The sequence below is a fragment of the Cyprinus carpio genome, chromosome B1 (assembly GCF_018340385.1).
Source record: "Cyprinus carpio isolate SPL01 chromosome B1, ASM1834038v1, whole genome shotgun sequence".
Taxonomy (NCBI): Eukaryota; Metazoa; Chordata; class Actinopteri; order Cypriniformes; family Cyprinidae; genus Cyprinus; species Cyprinus carpio.
Window position 1 is genome coordinate 16,850,554 of NC_056597.1, and position 20,157 is coordinate 16,870,710.

A 20,157-nucleotide genomic window follows, 5' to 3' on the forward strand; every position below is an offset into this window, starting at 1 on the left:
ATGAGTCTAGGTTGCAATAAAGACTTCCTTTACTTCAACAAACAGAAATCTTGAAAGCTCCACAGAAACACAGTGTTTACACTTTCAGTTAAATCGATTTAAGAGTGGCTTACTTATAGCTGCCTCAGCTGGGATAGGAGAATGCATTTTAATATCGAAAAATTACACTTTTCAGTGTGAATATGGCCCATACATCACAAACACCCCAGTCCATCACACAAATTCTATAGTAGGCTAAGTAGTAATGTAGGAACTGTAGGTAGCTCCTGTGCCACATGCTTAATTGAATATACATGTTCCTGGTCATTCATCTGAAGCATAGACACAAAGCCTATTTCATACAGTCGCTCTCTCTCTTTTCCTCTCTGATGATTTATTTGTTCTCTTCCTGTGCAGCTGCCCCAGAGATAAGTGGCTGTTTATCAAATTGCCTGTCAGAAACACTCGGCAGATTAATCCACAGCTCTTATCGCTGCGCTGAGAGAAAACTTCCCAGTGCTTTTAATTCACTGAATTGGATTACAGTATTACACAAGCACCTCTCGCGACTGGAGTGCACAACTCGTTTTCATACAAAAAACCTCCGTCCAAGCTGGAAGCGAGCGATGTGATGCATCAAAAGTGGAGCACTCCTGTTATAATCAATGAAGCAGTATAAACTGCAAGTTTATGAGTTTTGTGGTGACTACCAATGGAAGTGCAGATAGTGGTGCTTATGAGATTCACTTCTTGAAAATGTATACTACAGGCAAGTTGGAAAACCTTATGGAGTAAAAAAGTGAACACATACTTCTCTTGTGGTTCCAACAATATTTTGTAAACGCATAGATCCATTGTGAACAATTCATCTGTGTATACTCTTCATTGTTGAAAAAAATGTTGATCTTTTGACCTGTTTAAACGAAATATCAACTTGATATTCTGGTCATACTTCTCTCTGGTGATGTATGCTTGTTTTCTATAGTCATTTATTCCACTTAAACAGTGTTCCTTTTTTTTTTACAATTGACTGCAAAATTGCTTTCATTTTTGAGTGCAACACCCAACAACCAATAGATGCCCTCTTTGCATTTTTTGTCGGTTACACTTGGATATGCGTAACAATACAGAAGACATGCCTTTTCTAAAATTAAGCTGAAATTATAGACTGATGGCTTCAAGAGAGGCTTATACCATTTTTTTTTTTTTTAAAAATTGTGATTTAAAACTAAAATGATCAAAAAAGGTTCTTCATAAGTGAAATCTGAAATTAATAAGCCAACATAAAATAAAATTTAAATATTAGACAAAAAACCTGAAATTAAATTTAAACTATTAAAATTATGAGGCCAAGAGATGGATAGAACCAAGACCCTGTCCTGCATGTTTTTTTTTTTTTTTTTCCTTTGTGGCGGGAGAAGCAAACCACAGACCCAGTGGGTGTGGCGTCAGGCCTCGGAGAGGCTTTTATCTACAGAAAAGTAACCAAAAACAGGGAATAAAGTGTCCAAAGGGGAAGGATGTCCAAAATAAACAGGGAATCTGGTGTCCTCGTCGTGCTGCGGGGTACGTGAAGGGCAGGTAGTGTTTAGGAAGGAAGGGTCCAGGGGCGGAGTCCGGCGGTCACACGCGCTCCCCTCCTCGGTCTGGGCCGCGAGGGGCGGCGGCTTCTTCCAGCGGCTGCATCCATCTCGCTGGCCGCAACGCTTGAAGGGAATAGACGGCCGGTGTCCTGACATTTTATGCTACCCGTCAGATTTTCCTACCAGGGTTAACTGCGCATGCGCACAGCAAAATCGCGTCCTTTTTCTCATGATAAACAACTATATTTAATGTATTAGCATTACTGCATATACGCATTACTACGGCCGTTGAACGGGTGCAATTCTCGTCTGGACCGCGGGTCCGGCAACTCACGTCTCTGGCGGCGCGGGAGTCCCTCTATGCACCCTTCCTGGACCCACGAGAAAACCAGCGTGCATGCCCGGGGAAGAGACCGGTCTCCCGAGGAGAGGCGCACTCGGCATTTAAACAGCGGCGGTGATGAGGCTCCATTTGCGTCAGGTGTGCCTCATCACACGCCGCCAGCCCTGGCTCTTCCAGCACCCCTAAATTAAAATCTTCATTGTCATCATTGTCACTGTCATCATTGTCATCATTTATTAATCCCATGCTGTTCCAAACCTGTATGCATTTCGTTCTTCTGCATAACACAAAAGAACATATTTTCATAATCAATATTGTATCTTACACTGTATGGATAAAACACTGAGATGTTTTTAAAAATATATTTTGTGTTTCACAGTAGAATGAAAGTCATACAGGTTTGGAAGGACATGAGAGTGATTAAATGACAAGTTTGGGTGAAATATCTACTAACTATCCCTTTAGTCCCTTAATCTCTTAATTATTCTTTCACCTTGTGTATTGAGACTAGCTGGAACATTATGTTCTGTTGTATCCTGTCATTCTCTTGCAGTGTAGTTACATTCTTTTATACCTTATGGCTTTGCACTCAAAGCTTGCATGGGCCCTGATGGAATTACATTGGTTAAAATGGAAATAGGTGGTTTAAATGGAAAAAGTGTGGAATGTTAAATATTAGGAAGGCTTGTCTGGGTCCAGCTCATCTGATGGGGTGCCGTAACAGTTGGCGTTTCAATCCGTAGCTCTGTATGTAAAGTAGCCCTATGGGACAGCGGGAAAGGGGGCTCTGCTCAGCCGGATGAGTGATTGAGGAGATTTAAAGGCTGCGTGGTGAACAGAAAGAGAGCGAGATGGAGAGAGAGATGATGGATGTGGTAGGCGTGTGCAAAATGTCTATAGGAGGCTCAGGTGTCAGAGTCCGACAGCTCCCCGTGGGCTATAAACTTGTGAACTTTGCCGTCTATTTACTCACTCGCTGTCTCGTTCGCTTGCTCATTGAGGTTTAAAGAGTGGTAGGGGTGGCTCGTTGTCATGGCGATGACTGACAGCCAAGTGTTTCTTTAGTCCATAAAGATTTCTAGAGTTTTAAATTAGCCCTCTAAGCCCATGGCCAGGTCTTACCTATCTAAAATTCATCACTTCTCCTCATTTCATGCATTTTACATTCATTTTTAACTAGCTAGACCAGTCGACCGATAAACGTGTGCAACAATTACATGCGAGTATGAGCCGGTTGTATGTTCCTTATGCAGAAATCTTCGTTCCAGGTTTGAGTTGGCTCTAAAATCCAGATTTTTGGCCACCTTGGGAGTTTGAACTATGCAGTCTTGCTAAATGAGATCCACTGTGTCCCCCAGCAGTGTACATGACCAGAGTTCTCTACACCAGCAGGCTTATGGGCATTAAAGTGCCTCAGTGACGCCAGGAATCCATTACTCTGCTATTTTGAGCATTCTACAGATTGCTCCCTGCGCGGAATAACAAGCAGCTGGGAATGGTCAGGAAGCGAATGGAAGGTCCGGATGACTGACAGGAGATCAGCGGGAACAGCCTGAGAGTTCGGCCTGGGCCCGATTAACTGACAGCAGATCAGCGCTGATAGGACAAGGGGAAAATGAGAGTGCTCTGAAACCGCTTTGCTGGGGGCCAAAAGCTTGCCACAGCACGGGTGTATGAATGGAGCCAGGGACCGGAGGAGACAGCAGCGAAGGGAGAAACGCCGACCGGTTGGACAGAGATAAGCGTAGCTGAGAGAGGAGGCGATGAACATGTGGGGAGACAATAGTTAAGGGCAGTTAGAGGTGACGGAAGGGGGTTGATGAGGAGAGGAGAGGAGGATGTGTGTTTCGGTGTGTATGAATGGAGAATGATGGACTGATGAGGGATAGAAAGGAAAAGATAAGAGGTAAAAGTCAGGATGCGGGAAATATATATTTTCACTACTTATTTCAATTCCACATCAGTGTACTCACAGTTGTCCTGCTGTGAGCTCCCTACTGTGTAAATGAAGATGATGATGAAGTCATCGGTCCAGAAAGAGAATGTGGGACTGCTGATTATGTGTGTGTGTGTATGAAGGAGAGAGGCACTGTATTTTTGCAGAGTAAATTCTGATTGTATTTCACTCTTATTTTATTTTATTTTATTTTATTTTATTTTATTTTATTTTATTTTATTTTATTTTATTTTATTTTATTTTATTTTATTTTATTTTATTTTATTTTATTTTATTTGACTTTACTTTTTAATATTGTATTCGGCCAAATACTACTTGCTTCATTTTAGTAACTCTCTTTTTTTTTGACCTTTTTGCTTATGGAATAATCATGGCTAACTGAGAATTCCATGATGACTGACATTCTAAAAATTACTTAGTGCACCTTCAAGCAGTCTTAGTTTAATATTATTAGTGCTGTAGTAGTAGTAGTATTTGCATTTTAACATCTCTCTATCTTGCAATTTATGAAATGTCTGTTCCTGTCTTTTAATGACCCCCTCTTTCACTCTTTTCTGACTCTCTTCCTCCATCACCTCTCTGTGTTCTCGCCTTCACTCGTCCTTGGCTATTATTTTTTTCTCGTTTTTCTTTAGTGTTTATTTCCTTTCCATCTTCTAATTTCTCGCCTCTTCTCAGCTCCATCCTTTTGCATTTTTCAATCTTCTTCTCTCTCTGTCTCTCCCTCTCTTAACCCTGACTGTGATGTCTTCTTGTTATTTCTCACAGAGATTGGCCTGTCATAATCTATGCCGCTGAGTAATCAGTGTTGGGTTGTGTTCTGCTACAGTGGCACCCGAAAAAGGACGGCCAGAAAAAAGTCACATCCCAGAAAGGTGACATCATCCTCTTTGCCAAAGAAAGATGATGGCCGCCACACCTGGAATACCAACCTGAGCTGCATACACAGGCCAAACAGAAGATGGAAATTGTGGAGGTGTGGTAGAGAGAGGCTGGAAATTGACTTTTGACAGCATCCATCCACATACCAAGACTGTTTACTGTCAAACTTCATCCAATAAGTATGATTTGGTAGTGAGTGAGACAGATAGACAGTGGGAAAAATGGTTTTGTTCTGTCTTATATGCTGTAATGATGTGCTAGATTTGGACAAATGGGCAGCTTTGAGGCGTTTGCTCTCTTTTTATTGTATCCATTCTCATATTTAGCCATGATGCATGGGTAATTATGAGGAAATTGATTATTTGAAACTAATTAACCTCCATTAGAGCAGTTCTGGCTTAAATATGAAAACAAACTATCCAAGTGGACTTTGCTTGGGGGACAGGTACAAAAATGAAAAACAAAACCGCTATTCTATATAGCTCAGACCTGTCCGTTCCTCTCCACCAATCACATGCCTTTAATCTGTATATTCCACCACTACATCTGTCTGCATAAATGAGGGTGTGTTTGGGAGTCATTAGTTCTGATCAGTTCATTAAAGAGATTGAGCGAGTTGCACTAATGGCCACTTGAGTGGTACCATGCCATGGAAGATCGTCATTTGTTATTTCTCTCCTCATTCTCTTCCTCTCTCCTCTACTTCTTCTCTTTGGTAGTCTCAGTGGGATTAATTGAAGGAGGAAAGCAAGTGGGAGCGAGAAGTGGAAAGACGTGGAAAACAGGGGAAACATGGAAAAACAATCTCTTGCGTCCTCGAGGGATGGAGTGATGTGAAGAACTCGTCTGAGAGTGTTGAACAGAGATGCTTGGAAAGTCTCCTCTCCACCTGAGTGAAGGTCATACACAGGCCACGATTCATCAACATCAGCCCAAATCCCAGCTCTACCTGTGAAACACAATATAAAATACCTAAACTTAAAAATTAGAAATGTTGCAACTAACCAAAATAATTTGAAGTACCTATTAAAATGACTAAAAGTGAAATAAAAATTAAAGTTATACAGATAAAGATTCATCTAAAATAAAATGAAAACTAAAAATATAAAAGCTAATTCAAAATAATAATAAATATAATTATAGTACATAAATATTACTAAAATAACACTGAACTAATGTTAATCATTTATTGATTGAGTGCTAAATACATTATATATGATGACGTTATATATTGATGACATTATATAAATACATTATATATTATTACGTTGCTTTTTTTCAAACTTGGTATTCATAGCAACACAATATTACTTCAAGCCATCTGAGGAAATAACTGAGGCTATTAAAAATATTATTGTCCTTTACTCACAATGTTTGTGGGAAATAGGCTGTTTGGAGATAGATCCACTAAGAAAATGAAAACAGCACAATAAAGAGATATTGAAGATCCAAGAAGCTTTGGGCTAGAGAGTCAGAAAGCCTCTGAAAATGTGTGTTTGTGTGTGTCCTTATCTGTGTGTCTGTGTGTTCTCACAGACACCTGTAGTTCAATAATGTATTTAAAGGCCCATTACCCTTTTCCATTATTTACATAACCCTTCCTCTCCCTTTCTTCCCCCACGGCGGTGAGATATAGAAGGATTGGGGAAATAAGCGTGATTTTGGCTGGAAGCAACAGGCGAGATCAAATAATTGTTTATTTTTTTTCTGAGGAAATTCTCCCTCTGGCTTTCTGACACACAAGCAACCAACAATTAAGCAAAAGAGAGTCCAGATAGAAGTAAAAAAAATGTGGTGCTACCTTTTTTTAATTAAAAAAGCCATGATGTAAATGCATTCTGGGGCTTGTGTGTTTTGAAACACCTTGTTCATACTGCTGGGGAACATCCTGTAACATTTCATTTTTGCCTCCTGTCTGTAAATAATTGAGTACATGTTGGATCACCACCTATTGTTGCATGCAATCCCTGGGTGCTGCAGCAGATGTTGCAGCCGATGGTAATTATAGGAATATTATTTCGTAAAGGTCATTTGTTTCCATAGAAATCCTGCAGATGTTATCTGAGATAAACTCTAAAAAGCTCTGGAATCCCATATGACCCCTGGCTTGCGCCAAAGTCCTCACAGCACCATGCAATACCCTGACCAGAGATATCCGCACTGATATTAGCCCTTGTGCCTGTGTTGGATTAATAGGGTTCTTCTAATGCTCATGTATTCTCAAATAAGACAAATATATCTTCCTGCATCTTTAAAGTGAGAGAAGTTCCTTTAATGGAGAGTTTTTAAGTAAGATGCACTTAGGTTCAAAGCGACAAGGTTTTTCTGTGTGCACATATTTGGGTAAACTAAAGCGCTGTTGTACCTTCAAGGACTCTTGAGTCACTGTCTGTTCCTCTTACCTCTCGCTTCCTGTTTTCTTCACATTATGAAAAGAGGTATTTGGTCTCCTGGTTTTTGTTATCTTTTATCATTTAAGGACAAGTCTATCTACTATTTATTTTTCTTTTACCTTTTTTTGTCTTCTGTTTCATTCTTTTTTGGGGACATTTCATGTAGATGAGCATGATGTGCAAATGCTTTTTAGAAAAGAAGTATCTGAATTTAGGTCATCTTGACTCTTTTAAGCACTCTTATTTATCATATCTTATGCAAGGGAAACAGGTCCATTTAGCTCAAAGGGAATCATTTAAGATTTTATAGGGAATTCATACAGAATCACTGTTTTACGGCTGATCACTGAGTCGGCCAGCGATTCATTGAACGAGCCGGATAACATCAACTCTGCAGTGGATATTAAAATCCAAAATATAGTGAAAACACTATTAATTAGCACAGTAACAAGATTGGCAGTTTAAGACATGAACTTGTAAGCACAAAACACAAGATACTTCTCTTTTCAATATGAATAAGACTTTATTGGATAAAGTTGCAGGAAGAAAGAAAGTGATGAAAGAATGAGTTTAAGAAAATGAAAATGTGAAATCCCAAGTTTACAGCAATACGTGCAATTGCATAGACCTGAACAACCATCAACCACTTAATTAACCCTTGAATTGAGTTTCTCAATGAGGTTAAAATTTATATTAAATGCACCAGTTCAGCTAGAATCTGGAGGTACTTGCATTGCCTGTGTAAGGGGTTCCCTTCGTCATTGCAGAAAAGAGGGTTTCCCGAGGTTGCTAATTGGCTGGAAGTTCAGTAATCATTGAAGTGACGTCTTGGGAATCCAGTGGTTGGGTGTTGGCTAAAGATGCGGAGTTGTGGGCTAGCTGAAGTTTTGAGGAGGTCACAGACCTGAGGTGAACTCGGAGACAAAAGTGGGGGTGGAGGCCGAAGCACACTGGAACGGTGCTAAAAGAACGCAAAAAGTAATGGCAAAAAGCATGGCTGAAAGCGATGGCTAAAAGCATGACTAAAAAGCACAATTTGATGGTGTCCTGAGTATTTAAACCAGGTTGTTGGCCACATCCAAACTGTTGTCTTGACCAATTAGATATTGTCTTTGCTCTGGTTTTTGTATATTTCTCCTCCCAATTCATAAATCAAATGTTATCTTATGTATGTATACTCTTGCAGAGTATAATTTTGGACATGATTTCTTTAACAAGAATATAATGCATTTGACAACATTGATTGGAAGATTGGAAGAAACGTTTCAAGCAAGAAGATTCAAACACACACATACTGTACTAAACATGAATATGAACCCTTAAGCTATTCAATAGTTATTAAAAAGACATACACAATAAGTGATTAGAACATGATAGTCAAATGTGTGGGCTACATACATGATATGGTGTTAAGCAAATGGACTGAAATTGGTTTATAAGTCTTTTGAGTTCATTTTGGTGCATCTATATCTGTAAAAGACAGTTTCCGTGCCATTCTGTGAACATAAGAACATGTTCTGTGAAGACCAGAAAGGTTAAAAGGTCTCCTAAGGAATCTCAGTCTGGTTCTTGTCCTGGGTGGGCGAAAGTCAATCCAAAGAGCTTGTGACTGTAATTACTATCATGGATTTACATGTGATGGTACATGTGATACTCTTTGACCATCAATCTTGCTTACTTGACCCAAAATTGACAATCTCCTTCCTGAGTTGTTATGATAAATGTGTTCTGTTGTGTTAATGTTGAAAGCTGTTCTGTGAAAGAGTTGGTTGGTTAGGCTTGTTCCAGACTGGCTGGCGCTAGGATCTGATTTACGAACATCCCGTGTCTTGGGCTTAATTTATTAACCATTTACTAAGGATCTGTTTGATTATTTTATGATATGCTATTTTTTAAAGATAACTTACGACAGATTTGTAAATCGTTAGCATATTACTTAATAATCATTTGTGAACGTTTAGTCATGTTTTGTAAAAGATTAGTTAATCATTAACTAATCACTTATAAATGACTTACAACTGAACGTTATTATAAAGTGTTACCATAAGCAAGCAAATTTCTGAATGCTAAAGGTATAACTTTCAATAACAAAAAAAAAAAAACAAACAAAAAAACATGCTCCTCTTTTCATCATTTGTAAGAATTTATATGTAAAACTTAAACCTTTTTATGCATAAACAACTTTAGATTCAAAAACATTTGTTTTTCTCTATAGTTGATAAGTAAAAGGGTTTTGTGTTTTACATGCTATCCATTCAGAGATGTTGTTTCAGTATCTGTCCTAATTTATGAAAATGTAAGCATGCTGTACATGGGAATATTAATAAGATGATGTTTGTCAGAATCAGATTTAACTAACTTCAAAACAAAATAACCTCACTAATGATTTCATTCCTTAAAACAAAATAAAATCCATGATAGTATAAATTTCACACAATTTAATGCTGTGATATAGTGATAGTCTGATATGGGAATATGTAAAGTTATAATGACAATAAAACAGTGTACCACTACTTTTAGTACTACTTTTTTTGTAACTTCAGTTATAAATTAAACACATTTGTTTTTTTGTTTTTTTCCTTTAGAGCTTCATTTATTTATATATTACTTGCTCCTGGAGACTGAGGATATCTTGCAGTAAATAAATAAATTGACCTACAGGACAAAAAAGCATCTTTGTTATTGAACAAATTTCATCCTTGGTGTGAAAAAGTCCACACAGAAGCATTGTTTTTTTAGCAAGGTTTTCTCTCACTGGGAATTGCACCTTTACACAGCTTGCATCGTTTGCCTGTAAGATTTCTCAGAAAGATTTAACACCTGATAATTATCTGAGTATTAGATATTAAATGTATTTGTTAAAACATTTTTATTGGTTTTTAATAATACAATACAATACAATACAACACAATACAATACAATATAATTGTTTTTATATTATATGACTGAATATGTTTTGGCCAATTTTCAGTTATCTCCAGATGTTTCAAAGATGGAAGTGCTGAACAGTGCAGACTGTGCAGTTGAATTTGTGGCTTTCTGTTAACGTTTTCCCTGTGATTGTGTGAAGAATAACGCGTTGATTACTCTATTGAGCGAGTTGTTTCATCTTAATGGGTGTTTTTATTTGACTTTGAAGCACTTGTGTTGCTTTAGTTTTCCAGTTTTATTCTTGGACGGAGGCATTATTTTTGTACAGAGCTGGCTCAGACGTTCACAAACTGCAGAGTGGTGAAATCTCAGTTCATTGTCTTTGAATCAAATACAGCCTCTTTGGTACCTTTGTGTAGCGCTTTTTAGTGCGAGTGAGTGAGTGAATGTGAGAGAGAGTAATTTAGTTTTCTTTTTTCCTGTTGTGCTGTAGTTCCATCTTGTTACATTTCCATCTTCTCACTTTGCCAGGGAGAGTGAACTAACGTCTCAGACCTCCCTAATGAATCTGTGAGCAATTTCTTGCTTATTTCCGTGTATTTGCCTTGAGTAGTCTTCAAGGCTTCAGTGTGAACGTTCTTTCCAGTTGTTGTGTTTGAAGCCACACGTCACAAACACACGCATACGTTCATGTACTGGCACAGCAGGGCAAGACACGCTGACCCACTTAGCAGATCTTCCTTATAGTTAACACACCCTCTGTGCATATACACATGCATAAAACATCTGTTTGTCTCTTGTGAATATGTGTGTGTGTGTGTGTGTGTGTCTGCAGACAAACACGCTTAGGGATCTTCTTTTTCTTCCTCCTTATCAAACTCTGATCAACAGAGCATCATATGAAATTATAATTACAGTGACATTCAGCTCCCCACTGTTCCTTTCACTAGTGCAGATGTGCACACATACACACTGCTTCAAGCCCACATAATATTTCCCACTGTGCCACAAAAACAGACATCACTAGTCGCTCAGGGGAGCTTCATCAATCCCACATAGAGAAAAGAGACGATGCAGGAAACACTGCAGCCCACATGCAGAGAGAGCAGCAGTCCTCTAAACATACCTTAATTAACGTGCCTTTGTGTGAGTTTGCACTTGGGCCTGTGTGACTGCGATCTCCAGGTGACCTTTCTCAAAATCATCACAGCAGTCTTTGTAATGCTCTCTCCCTCTTATTTTCTGTTTTTCTTACTTTGTCTTTCTGACCCACCTGCACAAAGCTCCATAATGGTAAGTGTCTCTGCTGAGAAGACCAGCAGATGGTCTGTCTTAGATGCTTGTGTGCTGCTTTGGCTAAACTAACTAGCAAGAATTCCTTGAGCAACCAGCCTAATTTTGCTGTATAAAATATAAACTATAAACTATATATTTTTGATCATGTACTTGTTATAAATTAGGCAGATAAAAGATCTGGAGTTTATTTGAGGTATCAAATTGGAATTTGGATGCTGTTAAGGGGGTGCTACCAATATGAAGTCCAGGGAGATCTCGATGAAAGTGAAGGAGGCCATCATTAAGCTGAAAAAAAAACAACAACATAAATATATAAGAGAGATAACCTCTTATAAAAACCTATAAAAACTCAAAAACCTTAGGTGTGGCCACCTCAACAGTTGGCTACATTCTTAACCCTTTGATGCACAATATGGGTCTAAAGTGACCCGACTGAGCTTATTTTTTCTATATCTTTGCAAGAAATTAATTTTATCATTCAGAGTTGCATGAATTCCTTAGTTTACTTGTTTTTGATCATCACAAGTCCTTATTTTAATTTTTTCTTTCTTTCTGTTTGAATACAAATCGATTTTGTGGCACTACCCTTCTAATGCACAACATGGGTCTAAAATGATCCGTATTTATTTCCTATGTAATTTCAATTATGGATGAGTGTTTCTTTGCTGCATCTCTGAAAGAAATGATTTTCTATCCTTTATTATTCCAGATAGTCTTTAAATATGTTCTTTTTGACTTCCACAAATCATTTTGTTTATTTTTCCTTCCTTCCTTTATAAACAATCAGTTTTACACACGGGTCTAAAATGACCCGTATTCATTTCCTATGTTATTTCAATTTTGCCTGAGTGATTCTTTGCTGAATCTTTGAAAGAAATGAGTGTAAGGAAGGTGCATTACAAATAAAATGTCTCATTATTATTATTATTATTATTATTAAATGCATTTTCTCATTTATTATTCCAGGTATTCATTAAATATCTTGTTTTTGATTTTGTCATTATACTCATCATTATGTTTATATAATATAATATATATATATATATTTATATATATATATATATATATATATATATATATATATATATATATATATATATACATATATATATATATATATATATATATATATATATATATATTTATTTATTAGTGCTGCCAAATGATTAATAGTCATTAATCACATACAAAATAGTTTTTGTTTGCATAATGGATGTGTGTTTTGTGTATATTTATTATGTATATATAAATACACATTATATATTTTGAAAATATTTACATGTATTTACATGTCTATATTTATATTCATATAATTTATATTATAAATAAAAGTATTTAATATTAATTCTAATAAATTATATATGTATATATTAGGGCTGTCAATCGATTAAAATATTTATTCGAGATTAATCACATGATTGTCCAAGCTTTCCAATATGCACGCCACTGAGTGATGTCTGTACTTCCAGGTCAGAGAGCACCTGTCCATCAAAAGCTCACTATCCAATCAGAGTAGATCACTGTTAAGCCTGCCCCTACGAGAGGTTTGTGTCAAAACACCAAACGAAAAACTGTGAAGCGTAAGTGAAATCTGTGGCAATGCATTCAGAATCCACGATTAGCGAAAATGAATCTTTGAAAAACATTAACAAAGAATGAAGCATATTTGAGAGCCTTTTAAATTTGTGCGACTGAGTTCATTTTTTAATTTTCATTGTGTTTTCTTCTTTTGTAATTGCATATTTTTGATAGTTTCTGAAAAAGTTACATTCAGTTTTATAAAGTTACGTTAATTTTTTTTTAAGCAAATATAATTCCAAACTTAACGCTACGTTGTTCTTAAGTTGTACCTTAACCTGTACCTTATTATTAATACATGTTTCCCTAAACATTCTTAGTGAAGTATACCTTCTGTAAGTCATACTTTCGTAAGGTTGGCGTGGACCACTCTTAGCTACAGTAAACCTTATCACTTCTGACACAGTTCTTGACGTCTCATTCTATACTAATATAATAGTTGCGGCAGTACCAGCGAGTCTCAGAAACAAAACAAGTCTTGGGCAAACCCTTAAAATTGGTCACTAGGCACTTTAAAAAAAATAAAAGTTGCAAAAGGGGTCTGAAAAATTGCTAAGTTGGCAACACTGTCAGCATCTCCATCCATTTCTAGGCTAGGCAACGGGTCAAACAGAAAATGCACTCTGCGTTAATCGCGCGTTAATAAAATTAGTGCCGTTAAAATGAATTTGTGTTAACGTTAATTATATATATACTAATGTATATATATATATATATATATATATATATATATATACACACACACATACATATGAGCAACAGACTTTCAAAATAATAATAATAAAACACTGCGTTAATGCGCGATAACATAATTGTCGTTGTTAATTAATTAATGCCCAGCCCTAATATATATATATATATATATATATATATATATATATATATATATATATATAACACACACACACACACACCACACACACACACACACACACACACACACACACACACACACACACACACACACACACACATATTATATATATATATATATATATATATATATATATATATATATACATATATACATATATATATATATATATATATAATGGAATTTATTTCTGAATTATCCAGTCTTTAGTGTCACATGAGTCTTCAGAAATCATTCTTGGCTGATTAAGTGCTCAAAAATATTTCTTATTATTATCAATATTGAAATCAGTTGTGTTCCTTAAAATTGTTGTGGAAACCATGATACACTTAAAGAAAGGCTGAACCCAGACATTTGAACAATAATGTATATATATTTAATTCAATTAAATTTGTCATCATTTATTACTCTCATGTCTTTGAAAACCAGCTTGACATTCTTTGCAAGCTGTTTTTTCTCTACAATAAAAGTAAATGGCGACAATGGCTGTCAAGAAAACAAGCTACTGTGGGTTGTCTGAAGACTTGAGTTGTATAGAATACTTTTATGACAGTTTGATGTGTCTTTTTTGATGCACCTTGGATTTGTTTACTTTCATTGTATGGAAGAGCAGCATGAAAAATGTACTTTCCCCTCCCAGATAAAGTAATACAGGCTTGGAACAATTTGAGGTTGAGTAAATGATGACTGAGTTTTCATATCTTTAAAATATTTATTTGACAAACTAAAGCCAGAGGATTTTCCCCCTAAATGTTTGCCCTCTTTGCTTGCTTCCCATATTCTCTAACGATCCTTCTCTCTTGCTTTTCTTTATATCTGTGGATGATGCCATGATAACGCCCAGGTATATTAGAAAAAGCAAAAGCATGTCACAAAACAGAAAACAAAACATTGGCAAGGGAGATAGCAAGACACTGGCAAAATAAAAGCAGGAGAGATGCAGAGAGAGGAGGGAATGGAAAGGTAGAGATCGAAGGAAATGAAACATTAAATTGTGGCTGTGGTTAAAGAGACCCCAGCGCATTCTGGGGAATATGCATCCTGCTCTTCGCTGTGGCAAGCAATCTCCCACTGGTTTGGTGTGCAAGGATGTTTGTATGCTTGCATATGTAATGGATGCCACAGGAGGATGACAGGATGGAGGGATGCTGTCTTGGGAAAGGACCAGGCAAAGGCTTGCTGAGGAGAAAGTGATTTCGAGGAGGCGACTCTCAGATATCAAATAAATGTGCAATTGTGCCTCTGCCTGAGGCAGCTGGCGTGGACAAGACAGAGACAGAGAGAGCAACATTACACCCTGACCCAGCAAATGAAATATGTTTTTCTCTCCTTGTCCCTCTGTATCCCTCTTTGCTGTTTTTTCTTGACATTTATTAATTTCAGTTGTCTCTCTTGTAGTAATTCTGCACTGGTCTTAAAAGAACAAGAAACAGTTTTATAAAACATCTCTCTTATCTTCTGTAAGTCTCTGCTTTATAGGAATACAGTAGTTCATACAAAAATGTAAATTTACTGAGAATTTACTCAACCTCAAGCCATTCAAGATGTAGATGAGTTTGTTTCTTTATCGGAACAGATTTGGAAGAATTTTGCAGTACATCACTTGCTCACCAGTGGATCCTCTGCAGTGAATGGGTGCTGTCGGAATGAGAATTCAAAACATTACAATTAATCCACATCTCCTCCAACTCCAGTTGGACAATTAATTTCTTGTGAAGATGAAAAGCTGTTTATAAGAAACAAATCCATCATTAAGACTTTTTTTATACTTCAAACTGTTGCTTTAAACATTGGTGGATAGTTCAAAATAGCTTCTGTATATTTGAGGTCTCTGGTCTGTTGTGTTTCCCTACTTTAGAAACATTCTGAAAGTAAAGAATGCTCCTAGGGATGAGAAGTGAAGGAACAAGAAGAAAATTAAAGTTTTCAAATGCCTGTGAAAACAGACTGGAACAGAGATGTGAACGAGGATTGGGGGGTGTAGGCCGGTGGAATAATTCATGAGATATTGTTCATTAAAACAAAGTGACCAGATTGCGAGGCCAATGTTTGTTGTCTTATTTACATTACGAGAGCAGAATAAAAAGAAAGAACTAAAAACTCACAATGCAGTGCTTGTACTAAAAAGAACTGCTAGCTTAGAATGTGTTTACATGCAGAGAACATTCCTATATAGTAAATCAGAATTTGTTTATATTACCAGTATTATATAAGCATCATATAAATGCAGCTTGAATAACCAGATTTAGCAAATATTCAGTTTTCTTGAAATCTGACTCAAAAGCTGGAACGTCCAGTGTAATTGTGCATTTCTTTATAAATGCGCATGTCTCTAAATAAGTGTAGTTCTGGGTGATTAGATTCGATTAGTTTGAAAAGTCTAAAATTTGAAGAAACACAATTGAATTTAAAATATTGTACAGTAAGCAAGTTTTGTCTTGCATAGCCTATTATTGTATATCTTAGCATAGTATAGTATACTGTATCTTAGAAAAGAACTGTATAGCCTAATATAACTTAGAATAATATATATAGTAGAATAATAAACCACAGTGTATTGCATACAGCATAATGTACAATATACACTAGGTTTGTGAAGATTATAACTGTACATTATAGTATAGCATAATGTATCTTAAAGGGATAGTTCACCCAAAAAATAAACACTGTTATCATTTACTCATCCTCATGTCTTTCCAAACCTACTGTATATAAGTTTCTTTCTTCTGTTGACCACAAAATAAGATATTTTGTAGAATGTGGTAAACTAAACAGTTGATAGTAGCCATTGACTTCTATAGTATGAGGGGAAAATAATGCTATGGAAGTTAGTGGCTACTGTCAACTGTTTACTGTTAACAACATGAGTAAAGGATGACAGCATTTTTAGTTTTGGGTGAGCTACAGTATCTCTTTAACATCGCATAGTATAAAGTATAGTACAATTTAGCATAGTATCACAAAATAATATGGAATAATAGTAAACAATAGTGTATTTTATTAGTATGTTAGTATAGCTTAGTGTTGTAAAGAAATGACATTATATAGTACAGTAACAATTTTTCCTAATTTCTCCACTGTTTGATTTCACGTTATGCAATTGCTGAGCTCTCTTAAGTCTCCTTGGAAGAATGATAATAGAATTCTGTCAAATAGTTGTGTGTTAAAATGCAGAAAACCTGATAGAGGGATAGCGCCTCCAGCATCTCACAACTAACTCTAGCAGATTAATGGATCCTCTCATCAGCCATGTCTCCGGCATCAGATTATCCCCTCAACAGCGTCAAGAGTGCTTTAACTGCCAAGTACGCATGTGAATCTTATCTGCGATTCTGTAGAACCACAGTGAGGGAATTGTTTACAACAGAGAGCTTGTGTGCAAACACAATAACATTTTTCTGCATGTGATTCCAGGTCATGTAAATTTCTCTCCCGGTATGAATATGTATGGAGCCCAGGCTCTGATTAGGGAGTCCTGAGATCTCATGTAACATTTATCGAGAGCAGGAAGGACAAATACAGCATGTTCCTCATGAAATATGTACAGTACGTGATATCTCAATATGCATGTGTCTGCGTGGATGTGCGTCTGTGTGCATATCTTATTGAGTCACGCCACTTTGAAGTCCCTAGACACTGGCCAATATGGTAACTGCTTGCTGTTCCCCACGTAGATTTGAGCCATAGCTGTGGGTTATCATACAGATACTTATAATCACAGCAGGTCGAGTCAGCATGCATTAGTATCATATCTCTTGAGGAAACCTCTAATGCTCATGATTATGAGATTATTATGTCCTAATTTTCATACGGATATCAAATGTACTGTACACTCTATTACAAACCACTAACTTTATTTGCTATCATTTGTATTTCTTCAAATAGGACAGGGATTGTGTCTTTAAGCCGCTTTTTCACTGTCGGTAACATCCGAGGTTAATGTCCAAATTTGCACCTATAGTAGCAGTCGTAATTAAGAATTTAGTTTGTTTTGCATTTTCACCCATAAAACATATAATGTTTCTTTTTGTGTTTCCAGTACAGGAGCTGTCCATTTATTAATCATGGTGGGATGAATGAATAATAAAAAAAATTTGTACTTGTATAGGACAAATGACTGTAAAGTATTAGGGGTTGCCTGAGGCTACAATGTTAAACAATGTACATAATTATGTCAGTTTTTTTTTTTTCTTTTTCTGAAATACATGACTTTCAATCATACAGTCATACAGTTTAGTCACAGAATTTGAGATATTTCAGTGCTTAGTTCAAATCTGAAAATCTTGCATCACATTTTTTTTAATAAGCAGTGTAAATCACTTTATGCTGACTATTGACATGAGGGCTGTGTCATCCAATTTTTTTTATGCAGTGCAAAACAAAACAAAATGACCTCACCCCCAAAATAAAATTTATATACAATATAATATAATATAAAGTCCCATTTGTATTGTGAAAGAAGCATTACAAATATGTGTAAATTATTAACTTATTTTCTGGAAAATAGCTCTCTGAATCTCCCACTGAATCTCCCCTTGATCGTGTTAGGATAGTTGCTGTCTATGGGAGGGTCAGAGAGCTCTCAGAATTCATCAAAAATATATTAATTTGTTTTCCAAAGATGAACAAAGGACTTACAGGTTTGGAACGATGAGAATTTCCATTTTTGGGTGAACTATCCCTTTGAATTTAATACAATTATTTATTAAAAATGAATTAAATTAATTAATAATTTGTTAAAATTACAAGAATAACAATGAATTTATTATATATAACAATTAATAAATGAATAAACAATTAATAAATACATAAATAAAATAAGATAAAATTAAATATTTTTAATTAAATTGACCCAATGTTAAGAGTACTGTAAAATGTATAAAACTAGAGAAAACTAATAGCAGTCATTAGAATGAAATAATTCTAATTTAATATCATGACTTGACCAAATTTAATATCAATTTATTACTTGCTTACATTTTCTCAGTTTTCCACAGGCCTAGCAATTGATATAATGGATACAAATCGCCCTCACACACAACCTGAGATAGATTCAGAAACATTCTTACTCACAAACTTGCACTTATTGCCTTTAAACCTATTAAAACATCATTTTGCATACACATTTGCTTGCTAGAAAGCTATCAAAACCAAATGTTTTCTCAATCTTTCTGATTGTCACTTCAAAGTTTCTGAGCAATGCGCATGCATATTAGTTGTGCAAATACATTTTATGCAATGTTTTATCAACAATGACACTCTGGGGACTGCTTGTACCTCAACCCTTTGAATAATTCAGCCGCAATATGTTTTCTCAAGGAGAAACCAAATTTCTTGCTGAAGGTTTCCCTTTTTTCCTGTTTCATTTTCCATATAGGCTTTGTGCTTTCTTGTTCATTGTTAAATGGGGTATCTTTAGTCTGTGTACCCTTTGCATTAACAGAAATTGTATACTAAAGTTTGCCCCGGATTGTCCCACAGGTCGCTTTTGAAGGTTACTGCAAAGTTTTAGTTCAAAGTTACAGTAAAGTTAAAACCTTACACAAACCACAGCAATTCTACTTGCAATTTACTGTTTAATTGCAATTTCAGCCTTGGCTGACCGGCTGTGGCCCTACATATGGATTTGAGGCTGCGGAGCTGAAGTCTATCATCAGTTAGCCACACTGTCCGCTCCGTGCTGTGTGTGTGTGTGTGTATGGAGCTAGAGGAGTGCTCTCAGATACTGGATAATACGCTCTTCTGCTGCCTGAAAGCACTGCTGCTTTTAGGCTCAAAATTAGAGTGCTCAACTGCCAAACATGCATCCGTGGTCTCAAACCACCACAGAAACAGACTGGTTACATTTATGCGGTCTCAAGAGCCTCTTGGTGCTGGCCAACAAAACACTGGATGCCACAAAGGGGAGTGAAACTCATTTGAAACATCTTATTTTATGTGTAGATGTGTCTCACTCTGTTCCTTCAGGAGCCCTGAGGGAAACGGTAGTTTGGACACTCTGAACATATTCTCTTTGAATGCGAAACCTCTTTTAAATTCACAGAATTTGGCTCTGGCCACGAATTTTGAATTCCCATGGACAGTGGTAATTATGTTAAGTGGTATTTGTATCAGCACTCTCTTTTTCTCTGCCTCTTGCCGTCTCTCTTTCAGAAGTGCGTACTTTTGCCGTGGGAAGGGGTGTGCTGCAGGTGTTTTGGGGCCGTCGGAGAGCTTGCAGAATGAGTCAGAGGTTTATTAAACAGCAGCCAAAACCAGAGGAGAGAGGATGAGAGGAGATGAGAAGCGAGCAGAAAGGGGGAGAAAAGGGAAGGTGAGATGAAAGAATCTGGAATGCAGGTTTGCAAAGCTTTTGGCAGCTGGTTGTGACATTTGCATTACCAGCCATTTTTGTATGGGGG

General features: G+C 36.5%; 1 long non-coding RNA gene across 3 annotated transcripts in view; it reads left to right on the plus strand.

Moving 5' to 3' along the window:
* Positions 1-20,157, plus strand: part of LOC122135880 — a 114,519-nt gene that overhangs the window by 40,441 nt on the left and 53,921 nt on the right. For 2 of the 3 annotated variants that reach the window (XR_006153741.1, XR_006153740.1), the window contains exons 2-3: positions 4,631-4,838; positions 5,464-5,643. This is a non-coding gene — a long non-coding RNA (uncharacterized LOC122135880). Of the gene's footprint in view, positions 1-4,630; positions 4,839-5,463; positions 7,510-20,157 lie in introns of those variants that run through there. The other variant, XR_006153739.1, reaches the window with a different exon arrangement.